General features: G+C 40.3%; 1 protein-coding gene across 3 annotated transcripts in view; it reads right to left on the bottom strand.

The window, feature by feature from the left end:
• The window catches only part of SEMA6A (sema domain, transmembrane domain (TM), and cytoplasmic domain, (semaphorin) 6A), a 143,854-nt gene that overhangs the window by 102,840 nt on the left and 17,169 nt on the right, over nt 1–23,845 (bottom strand). Inside the window, exon 1 of one of the 3 annotated variants that reach the window (XM_011972859.1) lies at nt 2,700–3,273. The exons of the other annotated variants lie outside the window; for them this stretch is intronic. The gene's annotated coding sequence lies outside the window, so the exon portion shown is untranslated. Of the gene's footprint in view, nt 1–2,699; nt 3,274–23,845 lie in introns of those variants that run through there. 3 annotated transcript variants of the gene reach the window in all.

Raw genomic sequence — 23,845 nt, 5'->3', positions numbered from 1 at the left:
CTGTGAAACAAATTTAGCAAAGCTACTAACCGCTCATCAGCCTTTCTCTTGCTGGAAAGCAGCCCCTCTCAGTATCCTGAGGCAGCTTAGGATGCCAAGCCCTACTGCTCTCTTCAAAATTTATTTTGCTCTTTAAGCAGAGGCCTGGATCTTTACCAGGGAACAAACAAAGGTCCTGAGGCCACCAGCCCTCACCTTTCATCCCTCACACCTCCAGGCTTCACTCCCTCCAGTCAGTCTCCACTTAGGTCCACGGCTGCCCCTCCTTCACCTGTGCTGGGAATTCATTCTCTCCAGCCTCCCCAAGGCAGCCATCTCAATGCCCTTTCTCTGGTAGTTTCATTCTCTCCCAATTCACTGATACTCCCTAAATATGCCTATCTCCCTATTCCAAATGAACCTTTCTCTCCACCTTTTCTTCTCTTGAGGGCAAAGTCCTTTTCTTCATTGCTAAACACCTTGCAAGGGTAAGCACAACCTATGTTTACTTCCTAACCTCTTATTCATTCAAAAACTATCTTTTATCTTCCTTCTGTAACCTCACCAAAACTACTCTCAAAAAAGGCCATCAGCCTATCTACTGGATCCTATGGCTTTATCTCAGCCAGTCTTATTGATTTTTCCTAAATTTAGCTAGAATTCCTTCCTTTCCCTGTCTTTGTTGCCACCATTTTGTTTTGCTGAAATTCACGTGTGCAGCATAAATCAGACCATGTCACTCACCTTCAATGCTTCCCACTGCACTTGTAACAACACAGATACTCCACATCTACATGGCTCACAGCTCTGATGCTCAGCTCTGGAGAGCTCATGCCTCCTTCTCCACCACATTCCAGCCTGTCTTTTGAGTCTCAAACATCCTAGAGCACCCTCTGCTCCTTCTCCCTAATGAAGTCCTCCCCTCACTGCTTCTGGCTGGTTTCTCCACCTTCCGGTCTTAGCTTAAATTTTGCCACCTAGGACAGAGTTTCTTTGACCAAACCGTCATGTATGTGGGTTCCTGACAGCCCCTCCTCACCACACCACTCTTTTCAATGCGCCCCATTCTCTCCTTTCACGCTAGTGACCATAAGCTGTAGTGGGAAATGAGCTTGTATGTTTACTGGATGGTTGATCTTTTGTCTCCACTAGGCTATGAGTTCCTTGAGTCCTTGGATCATGTCCCTTTTTCACTGGACACCCACTGCTTAGCTCAGGATCGGGCACGTTATTACTGAATGAATGAATGAACAGATGAAGACTTTATACTTTTCTGCAGAGGGCTGTCTAGAATGACTACAGAAATCTGACCAGACAAGTAACTCAAGAAAGTGTACCTGAAGAAATTCAAATTTTAGGTTTTGTAGCATTTTAAATGTCAGAAAGATGCTCACTCATCCTTTCATATACATAAATCAGGTCTCTCAGCCTGGGGGAGAAAAGCATTTAGCATAATACAAATATATATCCTTTTGCAGGAAATACACAAATATTGTGTTGGGAGTAGTGACTAGGATGGCCTGAAGGAAGGAAGGAGGGTAGCCTGGCAATGGATTGCTGCTAGCTCAGTGAGAGGAGCACGCAGCACAAAAGCCCGGAAGGAGAAGGAAGTGGAGTGATGATGGAGGGAGTTTTACCCAAATGGGGAGGCCAAGGTTAGACCAACTAATAAGGTCACTGACCTGCGGGAGAAACAGGGAAGCTGGGTAGAAAGTGAAATGAAGAACTGCAAGTCCTGCACAACACAAAGATGTGTTTGCAGCTGGTTAGGGGAAGAGGACAGAAAGGATTTGGGTGGAGATAAATAGAAACTGCAGTGATAAGCAAAATGCATGGTGGCATGAGGAGGCTGCAGTAAGCATGTATGTATGAGTAAGCAGCAGGAGTTTCTAATAAGTATGTGATCTTTGGAGTCTGAATGATTAGAATGATGAGCAAGATAATATCACAGTTACGCTAACTATCCTATCCTATCAGCTGAGGTTCAGGGGCACCCACAAAGAATCACCATTTATAATTGATGTCCTACTAATTCCACGGGGTCCTGACACACCTTGAAAAACAGGGCTAAGACTGAGCTAAGGGGGATGTTGAAAGAGGCAGCACCTTTCAACAAATGTCCAGTTATTAAACAGGTCATGTTACAACTGCAGGTGTGGAGCTTCTGCTCCAGAGACTGCTATTAGAAATGACTTTGTAAAACAGATGACACCTACTCTCTTGATTTTTCAACAATTCAGATTTTCATATACTGAGACTGCTTAAAGCAGAAGTCTTCTATGCCATTCTAAAGCAATCAGATATGCTGGTCATTTTGCATAGCCTTTTAGCTTTTAGGCATTTTTGTAAATGCTTAAAAAAATTAAATACCAACCCCCAAATAACTCAATCAACTCAATCCTATTGACTCAAAAGGAAATGGTTTCAGATAAAAGCCCACATGGCTTTTAGTTCACCCAGTTCTTTCTACCTACAAGTAACATAACAATTTCCTTTGCATAGGAAAGTTCTTAGAATCATCAGTCATGAAAACAGATGTTGGGCACAGAGGTGAAGCAGCAGCCAGCATCAGTAAATTTGCCATTATCAACTGCCCACCGCCACCCTCAACCCCATTCCCACCCCCTGTTGGAATTGGATTAGCCTTCTGGTATTATTTTAAGAGTGATTGGAATTTAATTTTAGTTAGGAAGAGCTGAGTCCATTGTTTACTTACAAACAAACAAAAGAATCCTCTCTCCAGCACTAGGATTCCTGCTTGGCTGGTTTTAAATAGATGAAGCTAACCAGATATTTACCATCAGCTTGGTGAAGAAAGAGACATTGTCCTGGGGAGCCAGAGTCATGGGAACTCAGTCCACACAGTAATGCATTGCGAACTGTGAGTGGACTATGACCAATCAAAGTCTCACTGTACATTTCACGGAGGTGGGAGCAAAACAGGAAAGAAAAAATCCCCTACGTGCCAGCATGTTGGGAAGGCATCATTGCAATAAAATTGTGAAACTAATGCTGGCAGGCAAACAACAAAAAACAACAACTGCCACAAACTGCAATATGCTTATCAGGGTCTGACCAAGAAAAAAGAACCCCAATCTTCCACAGAGGACACTGGCAACAATCCCAGGTCCTGCAACTCCTGAATAGCTCCATGTGCCGTGTTCCCTTCAGGTACTGCATTGTCCGCGGGAGATGTTCTCAGCAGTCAAGGAACAGCTGCACAATGCAAGCAGCCTCTGAATGGTCGAAAAGCTTTTTGTTCAGGCCTCGTGTGATTTCTTAAAAAAAAAAAAAAGCAAAACTGGTGTTCTTTTGTGCTGTACAAAGGCAGCACTTTGCTGACTCCAAGTTCAAGACTCATGGGTTATTAGGAGAGGAAAGATGGACATTGTATTAGCATGTGTGAAAAAAAGAATAGGAGTTCCTTTAAACCAAGTCCATAATAAGAGCAGCCTGGTATTTGGAACACCTACTTAGCTGGAAGCAGCTCCCACAGCAGTTAGAAGGTAAGTGTTTGCAACAATTACACACACATGCACACATGCATGCACACATATAGACCCATCAACAGGGAAACAGCAGCATGTGTTCATAATAAATACATTTCTTGAGAATAGGGCAGTAAAATAAAATATAATCACAGAAAAGTTAGAACTGGGATGCGTGAACTAAGAGGGATGTGACATTAGTTTGTAGAGAAGCTGTTCTTCCAGAGAAGTTAAATGACTTACTCAAAGACATATGGATACTTCATCAAATCAAGTTCTTAACACCACTTAGGAAGGATGTCCTGGTGCTTCCTGCTCTGCACGTGAAGCAGTGTTGGTTAAGGGGCGAGGGGTCTGTGGAGACCAGGTCAGGGGTTCTAGCATCAGTCTAATCTGAACTTGAACCCCTAGGATATATCAGTGCTGAGGGTTCAAGTCCAGTGTTTCCAGTTGCATGACCTAGAGAGAAATTCCTTTATTCTTCAGAATTTCAACTGATTCAACCCCAAAATGGGGATAAAGTAACTTGTGCCTTTAGAGTTGCCACAAACTTTAAGTGAACAAAGAGTCAACGTTAAATAAATGTTGGTGACTATGCTTATTGCCATGAGGAGTAGCCATAAAGGTGGTATTTTCATCTTCTCAGAAATTTCAATACATTTAGAAAAAAAGAGAGAAAAGAAACAGGAAATACACAGAGAATAACCATATAGGTATACAAGTAAGCATACAGGGAAAATACAGAGAATTAACGTAGACAACAGGGAACAGGCCAGGTGCGGTGGCTCATGCCTATAATCCCAGTACTTTGGGAGGCCGAGGCGGGTGGATCACGAGGTCAGGAGATCGAGGTCATCTTGGCCAATATGGTGAAACTCCGTCTTTACTAAAATACAAAAAATTAGGCGGGCATGGTGGCACGTGCCTGTAATCTCAGCTACTTGGGAGGCTGAGGCAGGGGAATCGCTTGAACCCAGGAGGCGCAGGTTGCCATGAGCCGAGATCACACCACTGCACTCCAGCCTGGCTACGTACTCCATCTCAAAAACAAAACAAAACAAAAACAAAACAACAAAAAACTTGGACCAAATACTTTACACATGAATGTTATGCCTCTTATCCATTTGTATGGGCTCATTGGTTTCAGGGTTTTTTTTGCATTGTTGGTTTTTTTTTGTTCTTTTAAAGGCTTTTTTTTTTCTTCAAACCATTTTTTTGTTGATTTTTTATTTTTTTTTTTTTTTTTTTATGAGCAGTGGGTGTCCTCAACTTGGACTGCCAAGACACAACACTACTTTCTGTCCTGAGATGTCAGACTCACATATGGAGCCACCTCAGTGTGTTGGGATAATGAATTATTTTCAGGTCCATGTTTTCCAAGGCATTTCTAGCACTATTATTTTACATGTGTCCTGAAGATAGTTCTGTTCAGAGGAACAGAATTTCAATCAGATGTGTTTTTCCCTTCAACAAGTTTGTGATTTTTTTATCTGTTCTTAAACTCATTATATATCTGTTAGAATGTACTTCTTAGTAGCTACTGTTCGTGTACTTATATTAAATATACAAATAATACATGACAACCTTTTCGTGATAAAATAAATAAATGAAATAAACATTTTAGACAAAACTAAAGTCCTGCTTGCCCATCACCTTGTCACCATCACCATCATCATCTTGGACCTTTCACCCTACAATATCCCTGGCCTATTCCACAACAGGGGCACCCTGTTACCATGCTGTTTCCTATGTATTTTCTAGAGTTTTCTTTTCCTTCTTTGCCTTTGTTTGTTTGTTAAACCAATATCCTTTTTTGTTAATAAATTCTTGGAGTTGGCATATTTTTCATTGGAAATAATTCATAGCAACTAAGAAAGTATTTTCAACTGTGTGTTTGCAATCAAGCAAATTTTTCTTCATTATATATAAGATAATTTTAGGCATCTACACCCTATTCTTATCTACCACAACCCAGTGTCCCCACAATGGCAATGCTAGAGTTGAAGCCTAGATAGTATTTATTTCTTTGGCCCTAGACAACTTTTCTCAACAGGCTTTTAGCTGTGACGATCTGGGTGAGCTTTAGACAGTGGTCCTGCTTCCTAAAGTTGGAGGCAATCCGGGGTTGATTCTGTAATTTTTGTTTTTGTAGCTTTCCTTCTGAAGTATATATCACATATTCTGAATTCTAAGGTTGTTAAAGATCTATAGACTATTGAGTAGGCACGTAATGTGACACGCTATGAAAGCATTTTCCCTGTTTTGCAATCTGAGAACAAAACACATCATTGATAGTCATGACTTGTAAGAATCCTCTTGCCCCTGCAGCTGTACTGGGCAGCGTGCAGAGCTTCCATCCTGCTTCTTAGGTTGTACTCCTGAGAAATGGCTCCCTAGATTCTAGTATGGTTAACTTGTCCTTAGTGCAATACATTTTGATAATTCTGTACTTGCATGTGTGTGTTTAGCCTTTCTTTAATTTTACCCCTATAATCCCCTTCAAATCACACTAAAATACATATAATAACTGATGGATTTCCTTCAACAACTTGATCTTCACCACTAGAGTGGTTAACACCATTTCCACCAGTGGTGGAAACTAGTTTTCAGGGTCTTTGCAGTTCGGGTACTTTACATTTAATTATTATTTTACTTCTGGCCTGAACTTTTTGTTAACCTCTTGGTTTTTATATAAAATTTTAATTATTTAAGTCATGAGTCATGCCAGTTTGTCTTCCCAGTGTATCTTCAATTCACAGGAGATATAGAATGCACGATATTGCTTCTGTCTGGTTAAAGGAAATTTTTAGTTTATTGAGTAAGCGTTCTTGGGAATTTTCTCATCTCACTGTTTTCTGTCAGTTTTCCTTTCATTGCAAGTTCTTTTTTTCTTATTTTCTTGTGCTAAACTGCATGCTTTTTACAAAACCCCTTTTCTTCCACTGTTGGTTATATAAACGATTGCTCTTTACATGCTCAGTCTGATAGTTTTTCCAAAAAATGTGATAGGATTCAAATACTCATTATTTTCAAGGCATGTAGTTACTGTAGCAGTAAAACAGTATATTTTAAATTAGGAAAAGTATGCATTATTATGCCTTTGATTCACAATCATCACTTCAAATACCACTTTAAAAGTAGGTGAGTAAAACTTACGGTAACTAGGCTCTGCCGTCAGTACAAACTTAAGCTTGCACAGCATGGAGGCTGTTTTCTGTCCCCTGCCTGTAGATTGCTTCCACCATTTGGAGGTCTCTATACCTGGATAAACTCCTGCTCTAGGTGTTCACAAAAGATTCCTTGATTTCTGGCTATAGCTTCAGTTTCTGGCTGTTCCTCCTGGGAAGGCCTGTCCCTTTCATACTGTGAAATCTAGAAGGCATGAATCCCTCCATCATTCCCACAAGTCACTTTAATCTCTACTAGAAACATCATATGGCAAGATAGGGGCTGGGGACAGAGTTTGGCCCCATGTGTCCCTGTTTGCTTGTAATCAAGCATCCCTCATATTTCCTATAGACTGCTGTTGTGTATACGCATGTTAAATACCTCATTTCAAGAGTGAGTGAGAGAGGGAAAAAACTTGGCCCAAACTATCTTTTTTCACTCCAGTGTCTTCCTTGGCAGTTTATTCTCATCTGACTGGCACCAATACCTGCCAACAACTTCTACTTCGGATCAGCATCTTTTGGCACTTAAGATGATAGTATATTTCTACATGGCTGAACGCAGACAGGAAAAGTCTTGTGTAAATAATAATTTCCATTAGCAACACTGAACTGATGTCAAAGTTCTCGATCCATCTCAAGACAACAGAATTCACAATCATGATAATATTAAGATGACAACATAAGTGACTTACAGGGGATATTATTCTGCCCCACTTGATACTATTTGGAAGAAACTACAGGAGTCAAATCTACATCATGTCTTTTTCAGGCTGCAAATGCTTGATAACATTCATGTGGATCAGTGGTGATGGGTGTGGGTGTAGACGGTGAACACAGCAGTTGAACCACATGCTAGCCTAGCTACACAGAATGCTAACGGGTGATGATCAATGTGTCCAGTGCATTCTATATTCAAAATATGGCAGATTCAAATGAACACCACACATCTTTATCTCAACCTACTGTGTCAATTTTCAGAAACCCTAGAGGTAAGAGGGGTAAGAATCACCAAAATTCTTATTTGCTTTTTTCATGTTTACCAACATTCAGTAACACTTGAAAGCAATGTTCTGAAAGGAAGCAACCACATACTAACATGACATAATAAAGTGTTAAACACTGTGCATGTTCCTATACTAAGAGGTCACCCACACAAGTTCATTCTGTTAGTACTAAGTTTGCATTATTGTAATTACAACTTCAAACACTAATTAATAGTTAGAGCAGACCAGGTGCAGTGGCTCACGCCTGTAATTCCAGCACTTTGGGAGGCCGAGGCGGGCTGATCACCTGAGGTCAGGAGATCCAGACCAGCCTGGCCAACATGGCGAAACCCCATCTTTACTAAAGATACAAAAATTAGCTGGGCCTTGTGCGCCTGTAATCCCAGCTACGCAGGAGGCTGAGGCAGGAGAATCACTGGAACCTGGGAGGTGGAGGTTGCAGTGAGCTGAGATCACGCCACTGCACTCCGGCCTGAGCGACAGAGTGGGACTCCATCTCAAAACAAATAAACAAACAAACAAACAAACAAACAGCGACTCGGTAACATTTTACCCATGAATGGGTATCTAGGGCAGAAAAAGAACGTAAGTTCTTTAAGATACTTTATTTATCCAGTAATGAAGTCTCATGTGCAGAAGCACATGTCATATCTTGGCAAATGCATTGGTAGTGCCCATTCATTTTCTTCTCGTTATCTGAGGACTCTGTCCCTGCTGCTGGGACAGTAGCCTGGGGAGCCATCAGGCATTGAGTCTCTTTGTATGCCCTCTTCATATGAGATACAGAAATTGGTGTAGACTTTTTTTTAAGACTTCGCACAGGAAATATGAGATAATTATTTCTTACATCCTTTATAGCTGTTACCTGCTAACCAAATCATGTGTTGGACTGGGAATTGTGCACCAAAGTCTGCTACCATAACTGATCAATATTCTGGTGTTTATATAAGTCAGAATTCTGGACACCTCTTTGAAAAATAAAGTACCTTTAAAGGACATTTAGCGTTACCTTTTTTCCTCTTCATTGCTCTATTGCACTTTATTTCTTCGCATGAGATCCCTCCCCAACTTTTTACAGGCATCTATCATTTTTAATAGCCTTTTTTAAAGGACCCTCACTGTCCCTTTATCTTTCATTAACAGGGTCTAGAGAATGTTCGTTTTCTTCCCTCTCATTTACTTTAGACTGCAGAGAATTTAAAAGCAACATGGGCCATCTACTGCATCAAAGAAATAAAAAAAAAAATTTAGAAACCCAAAAAAGTCAAATATCACACTCTGCTAGGATTCTAAGAGAATCTGGATTTCTTTGACAGTGGAGTTTGACCATTTGCAGAAAGTAGAGCAGTGGAAAACCTGTGAGGGTCACCATCATCTTAAACCCTGACACAAGCTGGTTTCTGCATCACACTTAGAGAAACAGTAAGTGCCTGGGCTGAACGGCACAATGCATAAGGAAGTGAGGGCAGCAGCTCTCTTCTGTTCAGGACTATTCTGTTTGCTTCACTTCTCCAGCCTGGCAATCACCTCCTTTAATTCCAGAGGCTGCTACTTCAGCAGCACTTGAACCCTTTCTCTGATTTTTTTTTTTTTTTTCATTTTGAAGATAGCATCATTATTTTCCATTTGCAACACTGAGATTCTGTAAATGTAGGTATATTTGAATACTCACAGAGCCCAAATAGCATATCATAAAGTTGAAGAATTTTTTTTCTTCTAAGCTCATAAAATAGTAGCTTTCTCTTTCAAGACGATGTCAATTTTATCTTTCAACTACTATGGGAGGGATGATTGGTTTTTCTGTGTTATGACTATAACTGGATTCCTTGAGGAGATAGAAATGCTACCTTTCTATTTCACAACTAACTAAATTTTACTTAAAGTTTTTGGAAAATTCTTACAAGGCACTTGGGTCCTGTAAAACCTCCTCCCCTGCTCCCTCCTACCTGGCCTGTGAGCAAAGTGACCCAGTTCAGAAAAGGTTCTCTCCCACCTCAAACTCGACTATGCTTATGTTTTCACATTTTTCTATGTTCATGTTCACTGCAGATGTGTATTAAACTTCCATTTTTCTCTTGTTTAGTTTATACTGAAAATACTTTTTTCTTCTTAGAATAATTCTCACTACTCTGGAAACACAGAAGTACTAATATAAAAACAATGCTTATCTCCAACATCTAGACCTGTTATCTTTTAAAATAAGGCCAAGAATTTCATCTTTTAATTGACAGAGTGGTCAAGACTGATTAATACATGATGACTGTTTAATCTTCTCCAAAGGTTTACAATCCAACTAGCTGCATGACCCTTCAGGGCTGTTTTAACACAGATTAGGTAGCAGAAATACCACTTCCACATGCTGACACAAGTTTGTGCTGGCAGAAGAAAAAGAAAAGTAAATGGGACAATATGATAAGGCAAGCAGATGTGTTTTGATAATGTGGTCAAGCCTCAATGCTCCTGACCAAGTCTCCAATGTGGTTAAATTGATGCCAAAACTAGCACGTTTTACTTTTACGGTAGACTTTGCAGGCTGTCTCTTCTCTACTTCTCTATTAAGTTCTTTAGTCTTCTGAACTGCTGTTAAAATACATTTGCAAGGTCTTTGTTTATATGACAGTAAATGTTCTCTGTGACATTACTAATGCAGATTAAATGCATCCTAGTAGAAATAGGAAAAAATAATTATCTTTGGCCTCTAATGAAATAACCTGGGTACTTGAATTTGAAGGCTCTCCTTCCAACCACTTCCACTATGGGTGGTCCTTCCTTGTCAAGGTTAGTTTCTATGATCACTGAGAAATTTCCTTTCTGATCCTCTTTCCTCAGGCTGGTGGATACAGCACTGCTCGGATGCAGGGTCCACGGCATGTGTGCGGTTTACAGAGGTCTCCTGTCTGCCACACAGGACTGAGGTTTTTTGTTTGTTTGTTTTTTGTTTTTGTTTTGGAGACACGGTCTCATTCTGTCACCTAGACTAGAGTGTAGTAGCATGATCATGGTTCACTGCAGCCTCGACATTCTGGGTTCAAGCAATCCTCCCACCTCAGCCTCCCGAGTAGCTGAGATGACAGGCATGTGCCACCATGCCCAGCGAAATTTTTGATTTTTTTTTTTTTTTTTTAGAGATGGTGGTCTCATTATGTTGCCCAGGCTGGTCTCAAGCTCCTGTGATCCTCCTGCCTCAGCCTCCTAAAGTGCTGGGATTTTACAGGCATGAGCCATTGTGCCTGGCCAACTGAGATCATTGTATCAAAAAGTTGCAAGAACAAGAACAGATTTGTGATTACTGTGATATCACCATTTCTAGTCAATGTTTCTCTAACCTGGTACTTATTGCCTTTAGACTTTGGCATAAAAGATGAAGTGGCAGCCTCACCCTCCACTGATAGAGGCAAGTATGCCAGGGGGAAAGCAGTGTATTTACATACCACTGTTAAATATAGTGAACCCTAAGTTTCTCTTCAAAGAATCGGTATGTCAGTATGTTCAGCTCTCTTATTCTTTGATTCTCCATTTTAAAGTTTAACTTCTTGGTTCTCTTCACCTTCTTGCTTGTAGTTTCAGTAAACAACTTTCCTGCCAGTCCTAATCAGTAGCTCACATCTGTTTCCCGGTCACCTGCTCTGTCCTGACTCGTCCCGGACACCAGCATTGACCTGAGTCACCTCTGGTCACCTGCTCTGTCCTGACTCATCCTAGTCACCTGCTCTGACCTAAGTCACCTTTAGTTACCTGTTCCTAACTGTCCTTCCTGTCAAACTACTCACCCCACCACTCTGGCTCATACCCCAATAGCCAGTCGGGTTTAGCTTAGATTGTGCGGTCTGGCTCCAGCCAATGGAGACAGGACACAGTAGCAGGGACAAGCTGTGTAAGGGATTAAAAATTGCTTCCCTCGGCCGAGCACGGTGGCTCATGCCTGTAATCCCAGCATTTTGGGAGGCTGAGCTAGGTGGATCACCTGAGGTCAGGAGTTCAAGACCAGCCTGGCCAACATGGTAAAACCCCGTCTCTACTAAAAATATAAAAATTAGCCAGGCGTGGTGGCAGGCACCTGTAATCCCAGCTACTTGGGAGGCTGAGTCAAAAGAATTGCTTGAACCTGGGAGGTGGAGGTTGTAGTGAGCCGAGATTGTGCCATTGCATTCCAATCTGGGGGACAAGAGTGAAACTTCATCTTAAAATTGCTTCCCTCCTTTGTTTAGGTGTGCTCTCACCATCATTCCATCTGCTAGGAGCACCCTTTCTGCAGAAAGTAAAAATTGCCTTACTGAGAAAATTAAATTTATGTTTGAGTGCTATTTGTGGCACCAGGGAACAAGCATTTGACATTTCTAACACCACCTAGTGGGCTTGGCTGCTACGGAAAAATGGCAACTCCAAATGGGAAAGTGGAGACAAGAACTGATCTAGTCTTTGGATGAAGACTTGGAGATGCCATTCAAAAGAGGTGCTCTGAAGACAGGCATCTCTTTATCCTGCCATCTTCGTGGCCCTATATAGTTCTGCCATTCATCATAACTCTGCAGGGTTAATGGCGTAAGTCCTCATTTGCCTTTTAAAGTCAAGGGACACAGTAGAGCTATCTTAGGAGGCTAAGATAGTTCTTAAAGGGCTATTAAGCATTTTGGAAACAAGATGCTTCAATAAAATAATAAATTATTTCAATAATAAGTATGTGTTGGAAACCAAGGGCAGAATCTTTGTTTACCAGAGTCAAAGCTCTAAAACCTAGTGATAACCATAATCCCAAAGGCCACTGAGATTAGGATCACTCTTCATAGTATCAGGCTTTCTTATCTCAGCTCCATTTGCCCACATGGCCTTGGGGCTCTTACGGAAGTACTGGCTTCCTATGACACAGAGTCACAAGCACAGAGTCACAGGCTTATAAAGGTCCATGTTATGACTTCCCTGAGACACTCTGATTGCTTTATAACCTGAAAGATAAACTACTAACAGACATCTGTACATGATTTCAACGAGTTAGCTCATTAGCTAAAAAGTCTGTTCCTTCTTTTCCTATGATAACCCTACTACTGCACCCCATACTCTATGTTTCCTCACATCTTGTGTCCATGTATTCCTTCAACCAATGATTCTCAAATATGAATGTGTGTGCCAATCACCTGAAGATCTTGTTAAAATGCAGATTCATATTCAGGCACTCTGGCATCAGGCCTGAGCATCTACATTTCTAATAAGCTTTTGGGTGATGCTCATGCTGCTGGTTCAGGAGCAAGGCTTTAGATTACTTGTCAAGCTAACCATAGGGATATAACTGGGTAATTACTGGGAGCTCTTTTGTGCAACCAGCAGACCACTGCCTGGAAAGCCCCCACACTCATTACAGATCCTGATCTTAACTCCACTCCAATGAACGTAACAGCACAAGGGAGAATTACAGTGCTTCCAAAACTCAGAGCCTGCAAACTATACTGAGCCCACCCATTTTCCCTGATTCCGTCTCCTCTCACTTTAACCATTCCCACCTCTTTTTATTGCTCATTATCGCTAGTCTGAGCAAACACAAGCTTCAGCCTGATAAGCAATCAACTGACTTTTCCATAAATATAGATTCTCATGGAAAAACAAAAAGGAAAGGGAACAAAATAGAAAGGTGTTATATATTGAATTGATTTTAGGTTCCAATCCTATTTTTTTTCCTTAGGCTGATTGCCTGATTTCCATTAAGTCATTCTGTTTGCTGTTTGCCTTTGAGTCAGTTTTTCCTGGTGCTCTAAAAGGACTTTAAAAATTTTTTTAAAAATCTATTAGCCTTAAAAGAATTTATCTTTTTTATTCTAGTGGCATTAAATAAATGCTGGCTAGTACAGTGGGCATGCGTACAAGTGTCCTGAAGAGGTATAGCTTTGATGTTGCTGAAAAATCTCATATTCAATTTTATGGAAATCTTTGCTTTGATCCTTCCAAGTCATCTTTATTGAATTCCTAGCCAAAGCATGCACTAAACCCTCTGAGTGTATTCATCCTACATTTGTATGTTTATTTTTCAAGATTCAAACATAGAAAATTAACTCCTAAGAATTTGAAATGCCAGCAAATTTCAGACATGTATTGCAGAAAATAAGTGGTCCTGACACATTATTAAGGTGAAAAAGGGCAATATTTTAAAAGCATTCATCATTTTTCCCTCATTTTTTAACTATTTCATTAATATTCTCTAAGTAATGTACTGATTAAGAAGAGGTCTTTGTTTTATCTATTAAGAAAGCTTCTGCAACAGAAGCTTTTATTTCATAACAGTATTACTAACAAGCAAGCATTAAGACTAACTAATAATGTCTTTGGATCTAAACCAGGGGATAAAATTCAATGATGTAAACTGCTATGTATCTGATACTTAAAAAAAACCAGGCCGGGCGCGGTGGCTCAAGCCTGTAATCCCAGCACTTTGGGAGGCCGAGACGGGCGGATCACGAGGTCAGGAGTTCGAGACCATCCTGGCTAAAACGGTGAAACCCCGTCTCTACTAAGAAAAACACAAAAAAACTAGCAGGGCGAGGTGGCGGGCGCCTGTAGTCCCAGCTACTCGGGAGAATGGCGTGAACCCGGGAGGCGGAGCTTGCAGTGAGCTGAGATCCGGCCACTGCACTCCAGCCTGGGCGACAGAGCGAGACTCCGTCTCAAAAAAAAAAAAAACCAACCAACCAACCAAACAAACAAAAAGTCAAATGGTCCCCTGACTCAACACCCGTGAATATAAAATGTTCTGCAAATAAGGAAGGAACATGATCAGCACTATTAATTAAGGTATATCATACTCAGATCCTTGCAATATGTAAGCTACACTTTGAGAGAAGCTAAAGTGCTTTTAGGGGCTACAAATTAATGCCATCTCCAAAAGCGCTAAACCTTATCCCCAGCCTCACATTTGTGCTGGGGACTCTGACCTCCTGGCTACCATGGTTATTTTGAAGACCACCTACCCTATCACTTACATTTACATCTGCAAACAGGGATGTCTGGCAGCCCTGAAACTTAATTTCCCAGTTTGGGGTTGACCAGTCTTGAATTGGCTCCAAACCTCTGTGGTATCAATACAGCTGGACACTACAGGCCAGTTATAATGCCTTTGTCTTCCTTGACGGCTTTCTTTTCTTGACTTGAGATTTGATTTATGGACCTTAGTTCTTGCTTCCAGAGAAGACTATCACACTCTCGATACTGTACATTTAGATGCCATGCCCCAGGTGGCTGAACAGTAGTTCTCCAGACTCATGGTGCATTTCAGTGAACATCACATTTCTCATCACACTGGAGCAGAAAACTTGCTTTGGAGTGGTATATGGAGTGAAGTTCCAAGGTCCTGCTTGGGTTCTGGAAGGTGACTATGGGCTGCGAATACATCTCAGGGTTTCTAGGAGTCAGGAATTATAAAACAGGCTTCTTGGTACTTGTGTTACTTTCAAGGCTTTTCTCAACTTATAGTGTATAAATATAATGCTACATACCACGGAAAAGTTAGTGTTGTGCTTAAATAATACATTTTTCATTGACATAGCTTCTTCAGCTGAAGAGTTTTAAGATATGTTTCCAAAAATCCCCTTTCCAATGGGAAAATTGAGGCCAAAGAACAACTGCCCACAGATTAGACCAAGTCAACAGAAGAGATAAGAAAACAACCTTATTCTCTCTGCCTGGATGGCTTCAATTCACCTTAAAACAGTATTGCTTTGCACAATTCTGTTCTGCAAAAGGGTTTTATCCAATGGCATTATCCAATATTATTTTAAATGCTATGCTTAAATGAATGCTGCCTTGGAAACTAAAATAATAATAGGACAGGCCTGGCCTTCTCTGTATGCAATTTCTACTTCTAGAAAGAAGTATACAATAAGTAAAGCATGATCTTGTAGATAGAGTACTCTAAACCACTGATTTAAAGGTTCTCAGTGCTAGCTGATGGAAAGACCAAATAAGCACATTTCAGGCTCTCTGATGAATCAACGAAAAATAAAAATAAAAATCATTATAAGCAAACAACAAAATGGACCTGATAAATCATCTCTTAAAAACTAGATGGAAAAAACATCACACGCTAAATTCCTTTAATATTGCCAGGGACCTACTAAAAGCATACTTTACAAGTCTTTATTAGCCTCTACATTTGAGAGTCTGAATCTAGAAATAGAAATTTCTCTTGGAGTCAGAGAGGTGAGCATTCATAATGGAATAAGTTCCCCCATTCCAAACCCTCCCATAGCATATTGAGAGCTCAGCACTAGAACAGAAGCACTGAAGCCTGGAGAGGAGAGATTAGAAGCAGGAAGATCTTGATCATGCTTATCTCCTAGAGAAGACCAGACTACCATGAAGCCCTCATGGATTAGGAAGGCGAAACAAGAATGGGGAGTTGGTATGGAGGTAACTCAAGCTGAAACCCCAAGGACCCACGGTTGTCTATCCTCTGACTGCAGGTTATAGAGGTTAATTTTCTTTTCATCTCCACCAACATTGCCCAGAGAAACAAAATATAAACAGAGGTAGACACAGGAGACATGAAATAAGAATAATTTTATTTATAATAAGTGGGAAATTACCCTCTTCTCTTCTAACAAGGTGTACCTATCCAATTACTGTTAACAGAATATGCCATATCAGTACTTTTCTGGTGACAGCAGGAATGCAGTACACTCTTTATACAAAATTCACAAGGGAGTTTCCCCTCCAAATCATTCATACTATGTACAAATTATAACACTTTTCAGAGTATTTAGTAGTATACAAACAATAATCAGAATGCACAAACAATACTCATGCACTTTCACAAACACCTCTTTGCAAAGTGCTACCTGTACGATTGATCACAGCACACATTACATTCAATTAGCTGTGACCCAGAAATACTGGTTGCATTGCTCCTGGACCTTCTAACTGGTCATCCAAATGATCATGTTTGAGTCAGTGATGGATCCTAAACTTGTACAAGCAGAAAATATGAAACTGAATTGCTTTCGGGTTTCAGTGGAAAGGGACTGATGGTTAATGAGTTAATTCTTTTAGAGGCACTTTAAATCACAGTCATTGTCATGTTAAAATATAAATGTTATTCATATTCATTGATTATTTTAGGTCATTCATTTTCAAAATATTTCGTCTTATGACTACTTCTAAGCCTCCTTGGTTTTTATTTTAAAAGCAAAATCAACATATCTACTGAAGGTTAGTCACAAATTTCACATTGTCAGCAACCTCTAGATTATTTTAAGAAAGGAGAGATTACCAAGAAAATGATCCTCTCTAAGGTTATCTGACACCATTTCTCCACCTTTTGGTTCTGGACATTGAAACCATGTCTGTGAAATAATACTCCAAAAGTGCTAATGTTAACAATAGCTAATGATACAGGAATCCCATGGTAGGCTCTGAGGACTGGAAACTTTGCCTTTAACTGGATTTACTGAACAAATGAGAGGGCAAAAGAGATGATTTTCCCAGAAATGTTGATCTATTCTTCTTTAATTATCATTTTTTGAAGGATCTGTCAGCATGTGCCCAGTGGACAGCTCTGCACCCTGTAGCCTGGGGACCTTCCACAGCACCCAGGTGCTCTGCAGTAATAACAGTAATAACAGTGCCTTAGGTTTACCTGGGCTTCAGGCTTTGTAAAAACAGGACATCATTTGATCTGCACCAAAACTCTGAGAGAAAAGCTTGGTTTTCTAATAATCTTACACATAAGGAACATTATTTTCAGGATGATTAATTAAATTAGAGGCTCCTAATATTGATTGATCATCACAATCACCTGATGGGCATTGACTCATAGATGCCCAAACTTCAACCCTGGAGATCAGGTTTGTTTTGGGCAACCCAGTCCCTCAAGCAGCCTCATGCCTAAAATTCTCACTCTAAACTATAGGAATCTAACATTGTCAAAAGAGGTCATAGATCAATACCAGTTTCAAACGTTGGCATCCGTTAGCACATTCAACAACTAACACTGCACAAAAGGATCATTAGGGAATAGTCTCTGTTCTTGGGGGCCTCAAAGATGAGTGGCTTCATGGAATTCATAAAGCATCACTTAGATGAGGTACAAGTACAGGTCATGACCAAATAGAACATGGGTGAAATAATCTGAAGGGAAAAAGTAGAGGAAGCAAGTGACATGCAGGGGCTTTGAGAGTAGGGGAGGTGTCAAAATGGATAACGTAAGCAACAAAAGTCAAATATGCCCATGTTACAATTAAAGTGTAGAATCAACCCTGCATGATAGAAAGTCTGGAGCACACGCACACACACATACACACACACACACACACACACTCTCTCTCTCTCTCTCTCTTTGCAGCTCATCCTCTATCAGCAGAAGATTTACCTTTACAAAGCAGAAGATTTGGGGGGAAACATCAAAATAGGAAACACTTACCTAGTGCTTATGAAGTAACGGGCACTCAAGGGAATGTATACATATGGACTAATTTAATCCTCACAGCAACACTATGAGGCAGATGCTATTAATATTCCATTTTACAGAGGAGGAAACTGAGGCCCAAGGAGCTAGAGAGTGGTGGATTTGAACCCAGGTGCTGGCTTCTCTGCAAGTCATCAGTGACATGCAGTCTCTTCACCCATGCACATCTTTTCCTTCCCACCCACCACTAAGTTTTGACCTGATTGTTAAGTTCAGATATAATAGGTATCTCAGAGGTTGTAATCACAAGAAGCTTTCTCTTTCAGCTTCCTGTCTGCAATTAAACGCAGATGTGCTACAACAACATCAATAATCCCACTAAAGAATTAATGTGTCTGGACTGACAACGTAACGTATCAGGAGCCATCAACTTTCTGACAGCTATCGTAGGACTTTCAAACATATCTGCCAGATGTTTGTCACAAGGATTCTCCTGAGAGCAAGTCACAGGATTTTGTCTGTAAATTCTGACTGCAGTTTTCTACATTAACCTGAAGAAATGGTGACAAAGGAAAATACAGGCATGCCAATCACTACCCACCAAATGTCACTGACACCAGTCAGAGAATCACTGATTAACCTGGAGAGCACTGCAAGGTGAGCTACAGGCTTTATCCTGCTCTTTAAAATGTCCTAGAATGTATAAAATAATAGTATTTATGGCCTAAAGGCTTCCTCTGATGTACACATTTATTTTAAAAAAGGATTTTGTAGTCAACCACTTTTTAAAATATGTTTTAGTTTGTTCAGTTGAAAATTGCAAAGAACAATATTTGGGTGAAGTGATAAAACACATAGCTTTACACAGACTATCTTTTTAGTCAAGAGGAGAAGTTCTATTTTTCCAAGCCAGGGTAAATGCAGGTGCCATAGAGGACTATAGGAATGAAATGAGATGGTGCATATAAAAAAGCTCTGCAAAACTTTACACTAATTACTTGGTCACTCTCTGGGTCAACTAATGCTTTGGTAATAAATGAAATACTCTGGGTTCATTAAAGGGATGCTCTTCTCCATCCTTCAGCATAGCTACATGAGGCCATGGAGCAATTTAGTTAAGTGGCCCGGGCAGTATAAAGGTGAGACAGCCACCGTCTTGGAGCGAGCATCAGGCCACATCCTCTCTACTGGCAGGAAGGTTCAAAACCGATCTATTTTGGTGAGGGGACAGCTATGGGAAAGCTTATTTATTTATTTATTAGTAACACTTACAGGAAGTGTTACTAATGGGGCACTTTTACAAATCCAATAGAAAATAATTTCATAAGTATTGCCAAAATGTTGCCAGATGTGACAAAAACGAATACCTTTTCATTCCACTATTGCCAAAATATGCTGGAACATTTTAAAGAGTAAAATTTTTTATGGATTGGGTGTAGGGATAAGTTACTAATGATGGTGATCTTGTCTCCAGGAGAAAAGCATCTCCTGGCACAGACAAGGGCCCAGGAGGAGTTGGCCGTGCTCTAGGGAGCATTCGGTCATTCCCCAGAATCCTTGTGAGTCACCAAAGGACACTTCTCCATTTAGAAAAAAGCAAACTGCTTAGAAAACTATAGAGGGAAAATGAGTACATACAGCACATATGCACATATATTGTTATTAGACAACTACATTATATTACTTTGAATAATACATTACATAACTTTTTATCAGATCTATTTTTTGTGACTGTGTTCAGAAAGTTTTATTAATATATTCACTTTAAACACAAATACATTTCAGTACTTGAAAATCCATTAAGTATAATCTTAGCGAAATTTCTTATAAACCTCGGTGAAACCACCTCTGAACTCCAGGTTCAGTCCCTCAAAGGGATTAAATCTTAAACACACCATCACAACCACAGCTCTGGCGGCTCACACTTGGTGTCATTAGAGTCTATTTAATATGGCAGCTGATGCCTTGTGGTCCCTTGCAAAAGGGGGAGAGCAGAGCCTTGGAGAGAAGTGAATTATAATTGCCTGCCGCAGGACTGTGTGGCGCTGCCTGTGACAGCAGCAAATGGGGAAAATAGGAAGGCATTAGAGAAGGTCTGTTGTACTGATGAAGTGGAATTCCTAGAACACACTGTGCTATAAAATGAGATTTGGCTCCACAGTGCTGGGAGCAAACAATGGACTCAATAGTACCCGGCCTTGGTTGCTGGGCATATTCTAGCTCCTTTAGTCAGAGCAGCCTTTCATTCAAAGGGGCAGGAGCCACACTAGAGAATGGGAAAGAGGGGGTGGATTCCTGGTCCAGAGAAATCCTGAGTGAGATGTTAGGGGGAAAAAACCAACATCCTTTCAACCAGGATGAATAGTATCATGATAAGATAGTTTCTCACACTCCATATGATACAGCAACCACGTCTATCATTTTTTTAAAATAAATAATTATAGAAATGACTGGTGAAATGTGTCCAGCCTTAGCTGGGTTAATACAGATTGTGTTTTGGAAATATCTGTGGTGGAGGATGGATCGTTCTTAAATCTGTATTTCTGGAGAGGAGTGGGAAAAAGAAGACTTCAATGGGTAATGATGGGAGGAGGGCCACAGAGAGTCCTGTAGTAGGAAAGGGCTTTCTACTGTAATAAACAGTAATAAACAGTAGCATCAGTAAAAGTGTTTTAAACCATACATTGTAAAACTACATCCTGCCTTAGAAAGAATTATTATTTTCCGGTACATAGATGGGTAACGGATTCCAACAGTATTAATAATAAGCCAGGAGTTAGAGTTTGTTCCCAACTTGCAAAATTGAGAGGAAAAAAAAAGAGGAGAGAATGCTTACTCAAAAAGTGTCTTAGGCACTAAAAAGATAGTTGAACTGTTGAAATCAAACTTAATTGTATCCTGTACAAGTAGGAGCAAGCCCGATCTAATGATTTATGGGGCATCAGTTTGCCCCTGAAATATCCACTTTAAAACAGTTTTAGGTTTTTAAAATCCATTTAACAGAAATATTTTCACAAAACTACATCACGGATAAAATACACACATTTATTTGGAGGGGTTCATATGAAGGTAATATGTAACAATTTGTATAAAGTATTTGTTCAAAAAGTACTGCATAGCAACCAACTTTGTGGAGAAGATTCTGCATTTTAAGACTTGCCTTGGTGAGAGGTGGGTGGTGAAGTCCAAATGATCCTTCCTTGGCCTACCTTCTTAAAAGGTTTCAATTAAGTACATACATACAAGCATATATACATATAAAACAAATATTCAATACCTTTTGGGAGTTTCATGTCAAGAAGCCCTGGAACCAACAATCCCTGGCTATGGAGAAAGTTCAGTTCCCCAATAGGGCCTCCTCCCTAAGCCAGGAGAGGCAGGCTTGGGCATTGAGATGGTCAACAGCAGATGCAGCCCATTCCTGTCTTATTTGTTGAGATTGTCAGGAGGGTGCCAATTAGTGCCTATTTTGATGAAGGTTTTTGTGTTGTGAACATCTGTCCACTAGCATCTGGTCAGGGCCCAAGTCCATTTCACAAGAAACACCAAACAGCTGTCAGATGGTTCTGACTTTGGGTGAATACCAAATGAACACAATCCTCTCTGCTACTGGGAAGGAGGGGCCCCAGTTCCCATTATCCAGCTCCAGAGACACCCAGTCTCCAAGCTGTTGTTAGAACATTCCCTAACCCCTGACCAACAAGTTCCTTATTTTTGTGAATCACGTTCTGCCCACCCGAGTAAACTGGAATGGATAAAGCCACAATTAACTCTTGTTTGCTTGAGAGCTAATGATCAGTTCAACCCTTGTTTCTCTTCTTGACTCACCCAACTTCTTTTCTATCTTCTCATTACACCTCAGTGAAGTAGGGGTGAAGGCAGGCTCAGAATAGGGCTTTACTTTCCAAATTACCCACTTTGCTGTTTAGCGGTTCAACTATTTGATTTTGTGAGGGACAAGTATTTAAAGCCCATGGCTCAATTTGACAATTCAGTTTATTGGTACAAGTAGTTAATGCCACATATAACAAAGTTTTATTATACAAAATAAACTTGTTTGTATCTATACACTGGTTTTGAGTCAAACATTAAGTTAACAGAGCCAGGTGCAGTGGCTCATGCCTGTAATCCCAGCTACTTGGGAGGCTGAGGCAGGCGGGCCACTTGAAGCCAGGAGTTCTGGACTAGCCTGAGCAACATGGCAAGACTCCCTCTCCAAAAAAAAAAAAAAAAAAAAAATTGTAAAAATTATCCAGGCTCAGTGTGCACCTGTAATCCCAACTACTCAGGAGGATTACTTGAGCCCAGGAGCTCGAGGCTGCAGTAAGCTATGATCATGCCATGCCACTACACTTCAACTTGGGCAACGGAAGGAGACCAGTCTCTAAAAGATAAATACATATTTTTTAAAAATCTAATTAATTAACAGAGATCTTTGGGCCCTCTTTGTTAGTGAAAATTCCTGAGTACTGTGTTTCCAAATACACAATCTACATTACCTACAATCTAAACACTGCATTCAGAACACTCACCCAGTGAGGAAACACTTGATATTATGACCTCAGAGTTTCTTCCTCTGAGAACAGAAGACAGGAAGGCTATAGCTCAGGGCCTCATGGGCCTGATAAACATAGGCTCCTAACTGGGCACTGGACCCAACAAAGGCAAATAAAAACTGTGGCAAAACACAGTCACCTAACCCCTAATGCCTTATTTAATATTTTAGAAATATCCAATAGGATCTAATTTAGCTCTCTGCACATGGTAGGCATGCACTATATTTCCTAAATAACATGAAATCATGATTATTTACTCAGTTATTTTAAACCAAGCTCTGACACACAAAAGAACATAGAGACAGAAACTGACAGAAAGATTCATCTGGACACTATCATCTCCTCATCATCCTGTCTTTTTAGTTTTACTTGTCAAGAACCCATATCCTGCTGGTGACAAAAACATTGAATTTATCTAATTATATTAGGAGGATTTGGTGTCAAATATTAATAGCTAATTTTTATTGTACCATCATTCTGGTGCATACTGTTTCATTTAATCATCAGACTCCCTTTATGAGGTAGGTGCCATTAGTATTTCCCCTTTACAGATGACGAATACGAGGCGCAGAGATGTTAAGTAATGTTCCCAAGATCTCACAGCCAATAGAATAGCAACCTCCAGAGCCCATACTTTTAACTACTCTATCGTAACACCCCTCTAGAAGAAAAGCTGACTTCCAAGTGTCATTTTGGTGTTCAGCTTCATTTTGTGTGTGTCTAGCACTAATATGGTTTTAGTTGTTCTTCCTGATCTGAGTTTCAAAACTGGAAAATCACTGTTACCAGCAACCATTTTTATAGAACACACGTCAGTCACTCTGCTGCTGTGAGCTGGATGTACTTGGAGTGTTGCAACGTTACCTTCATAATCCACTGAGAATGCCATCATTATACATGCAAAAAATAGCTACTGTGTCTGAAATTTACTCTCCCCACTTTCTGCAGACTCTGGTGTATGCTTACTCTACATCCAAGAAAAAGCAGAGTTGGCACTATTGTCAGAAAAGTACTTAACACCACCGTTTAGGTTGCGGGTGTGCTTCTCTTCTTAATATCTTTAGAGAATAATCTTTAAAGTGCTTGGATCTACTCTTTGAAGGTTTGGAATAGAAAAATGTGTTGAAGTTTGAGAACTCCTCTCTGAGGACTAATTATATCATAAACTTTGAGGCTGTCTGGTCAAACACATCCCACCCGATGGTGGTTGAAATACTTTTCTTTTTGTTTTTTGAGAAAGTCTCACTCTGTCTCCCAGGCTGCA

The sequence above is a fragment of the Mandrillus leucophaeus genome, unplaced genomic scaffold (genome assembly GCF_000951045.1).
Source record: "Mandrillus leucophaeus isolate KB7577 unplaced genomic scaffold, Mleu.le_1.0 Scaffold131, whole genome shotgun sequence".
Taxonomy (NCBI): Eukaryota; Metazoa; Chordata; class Mammalia; order Primates; family Cercopithecidae; genus Mandrillus; species Mandrillus leucophaeus.
This window is presented reverse-complemented; position numbering and strand designations above follow the sequence as displayed.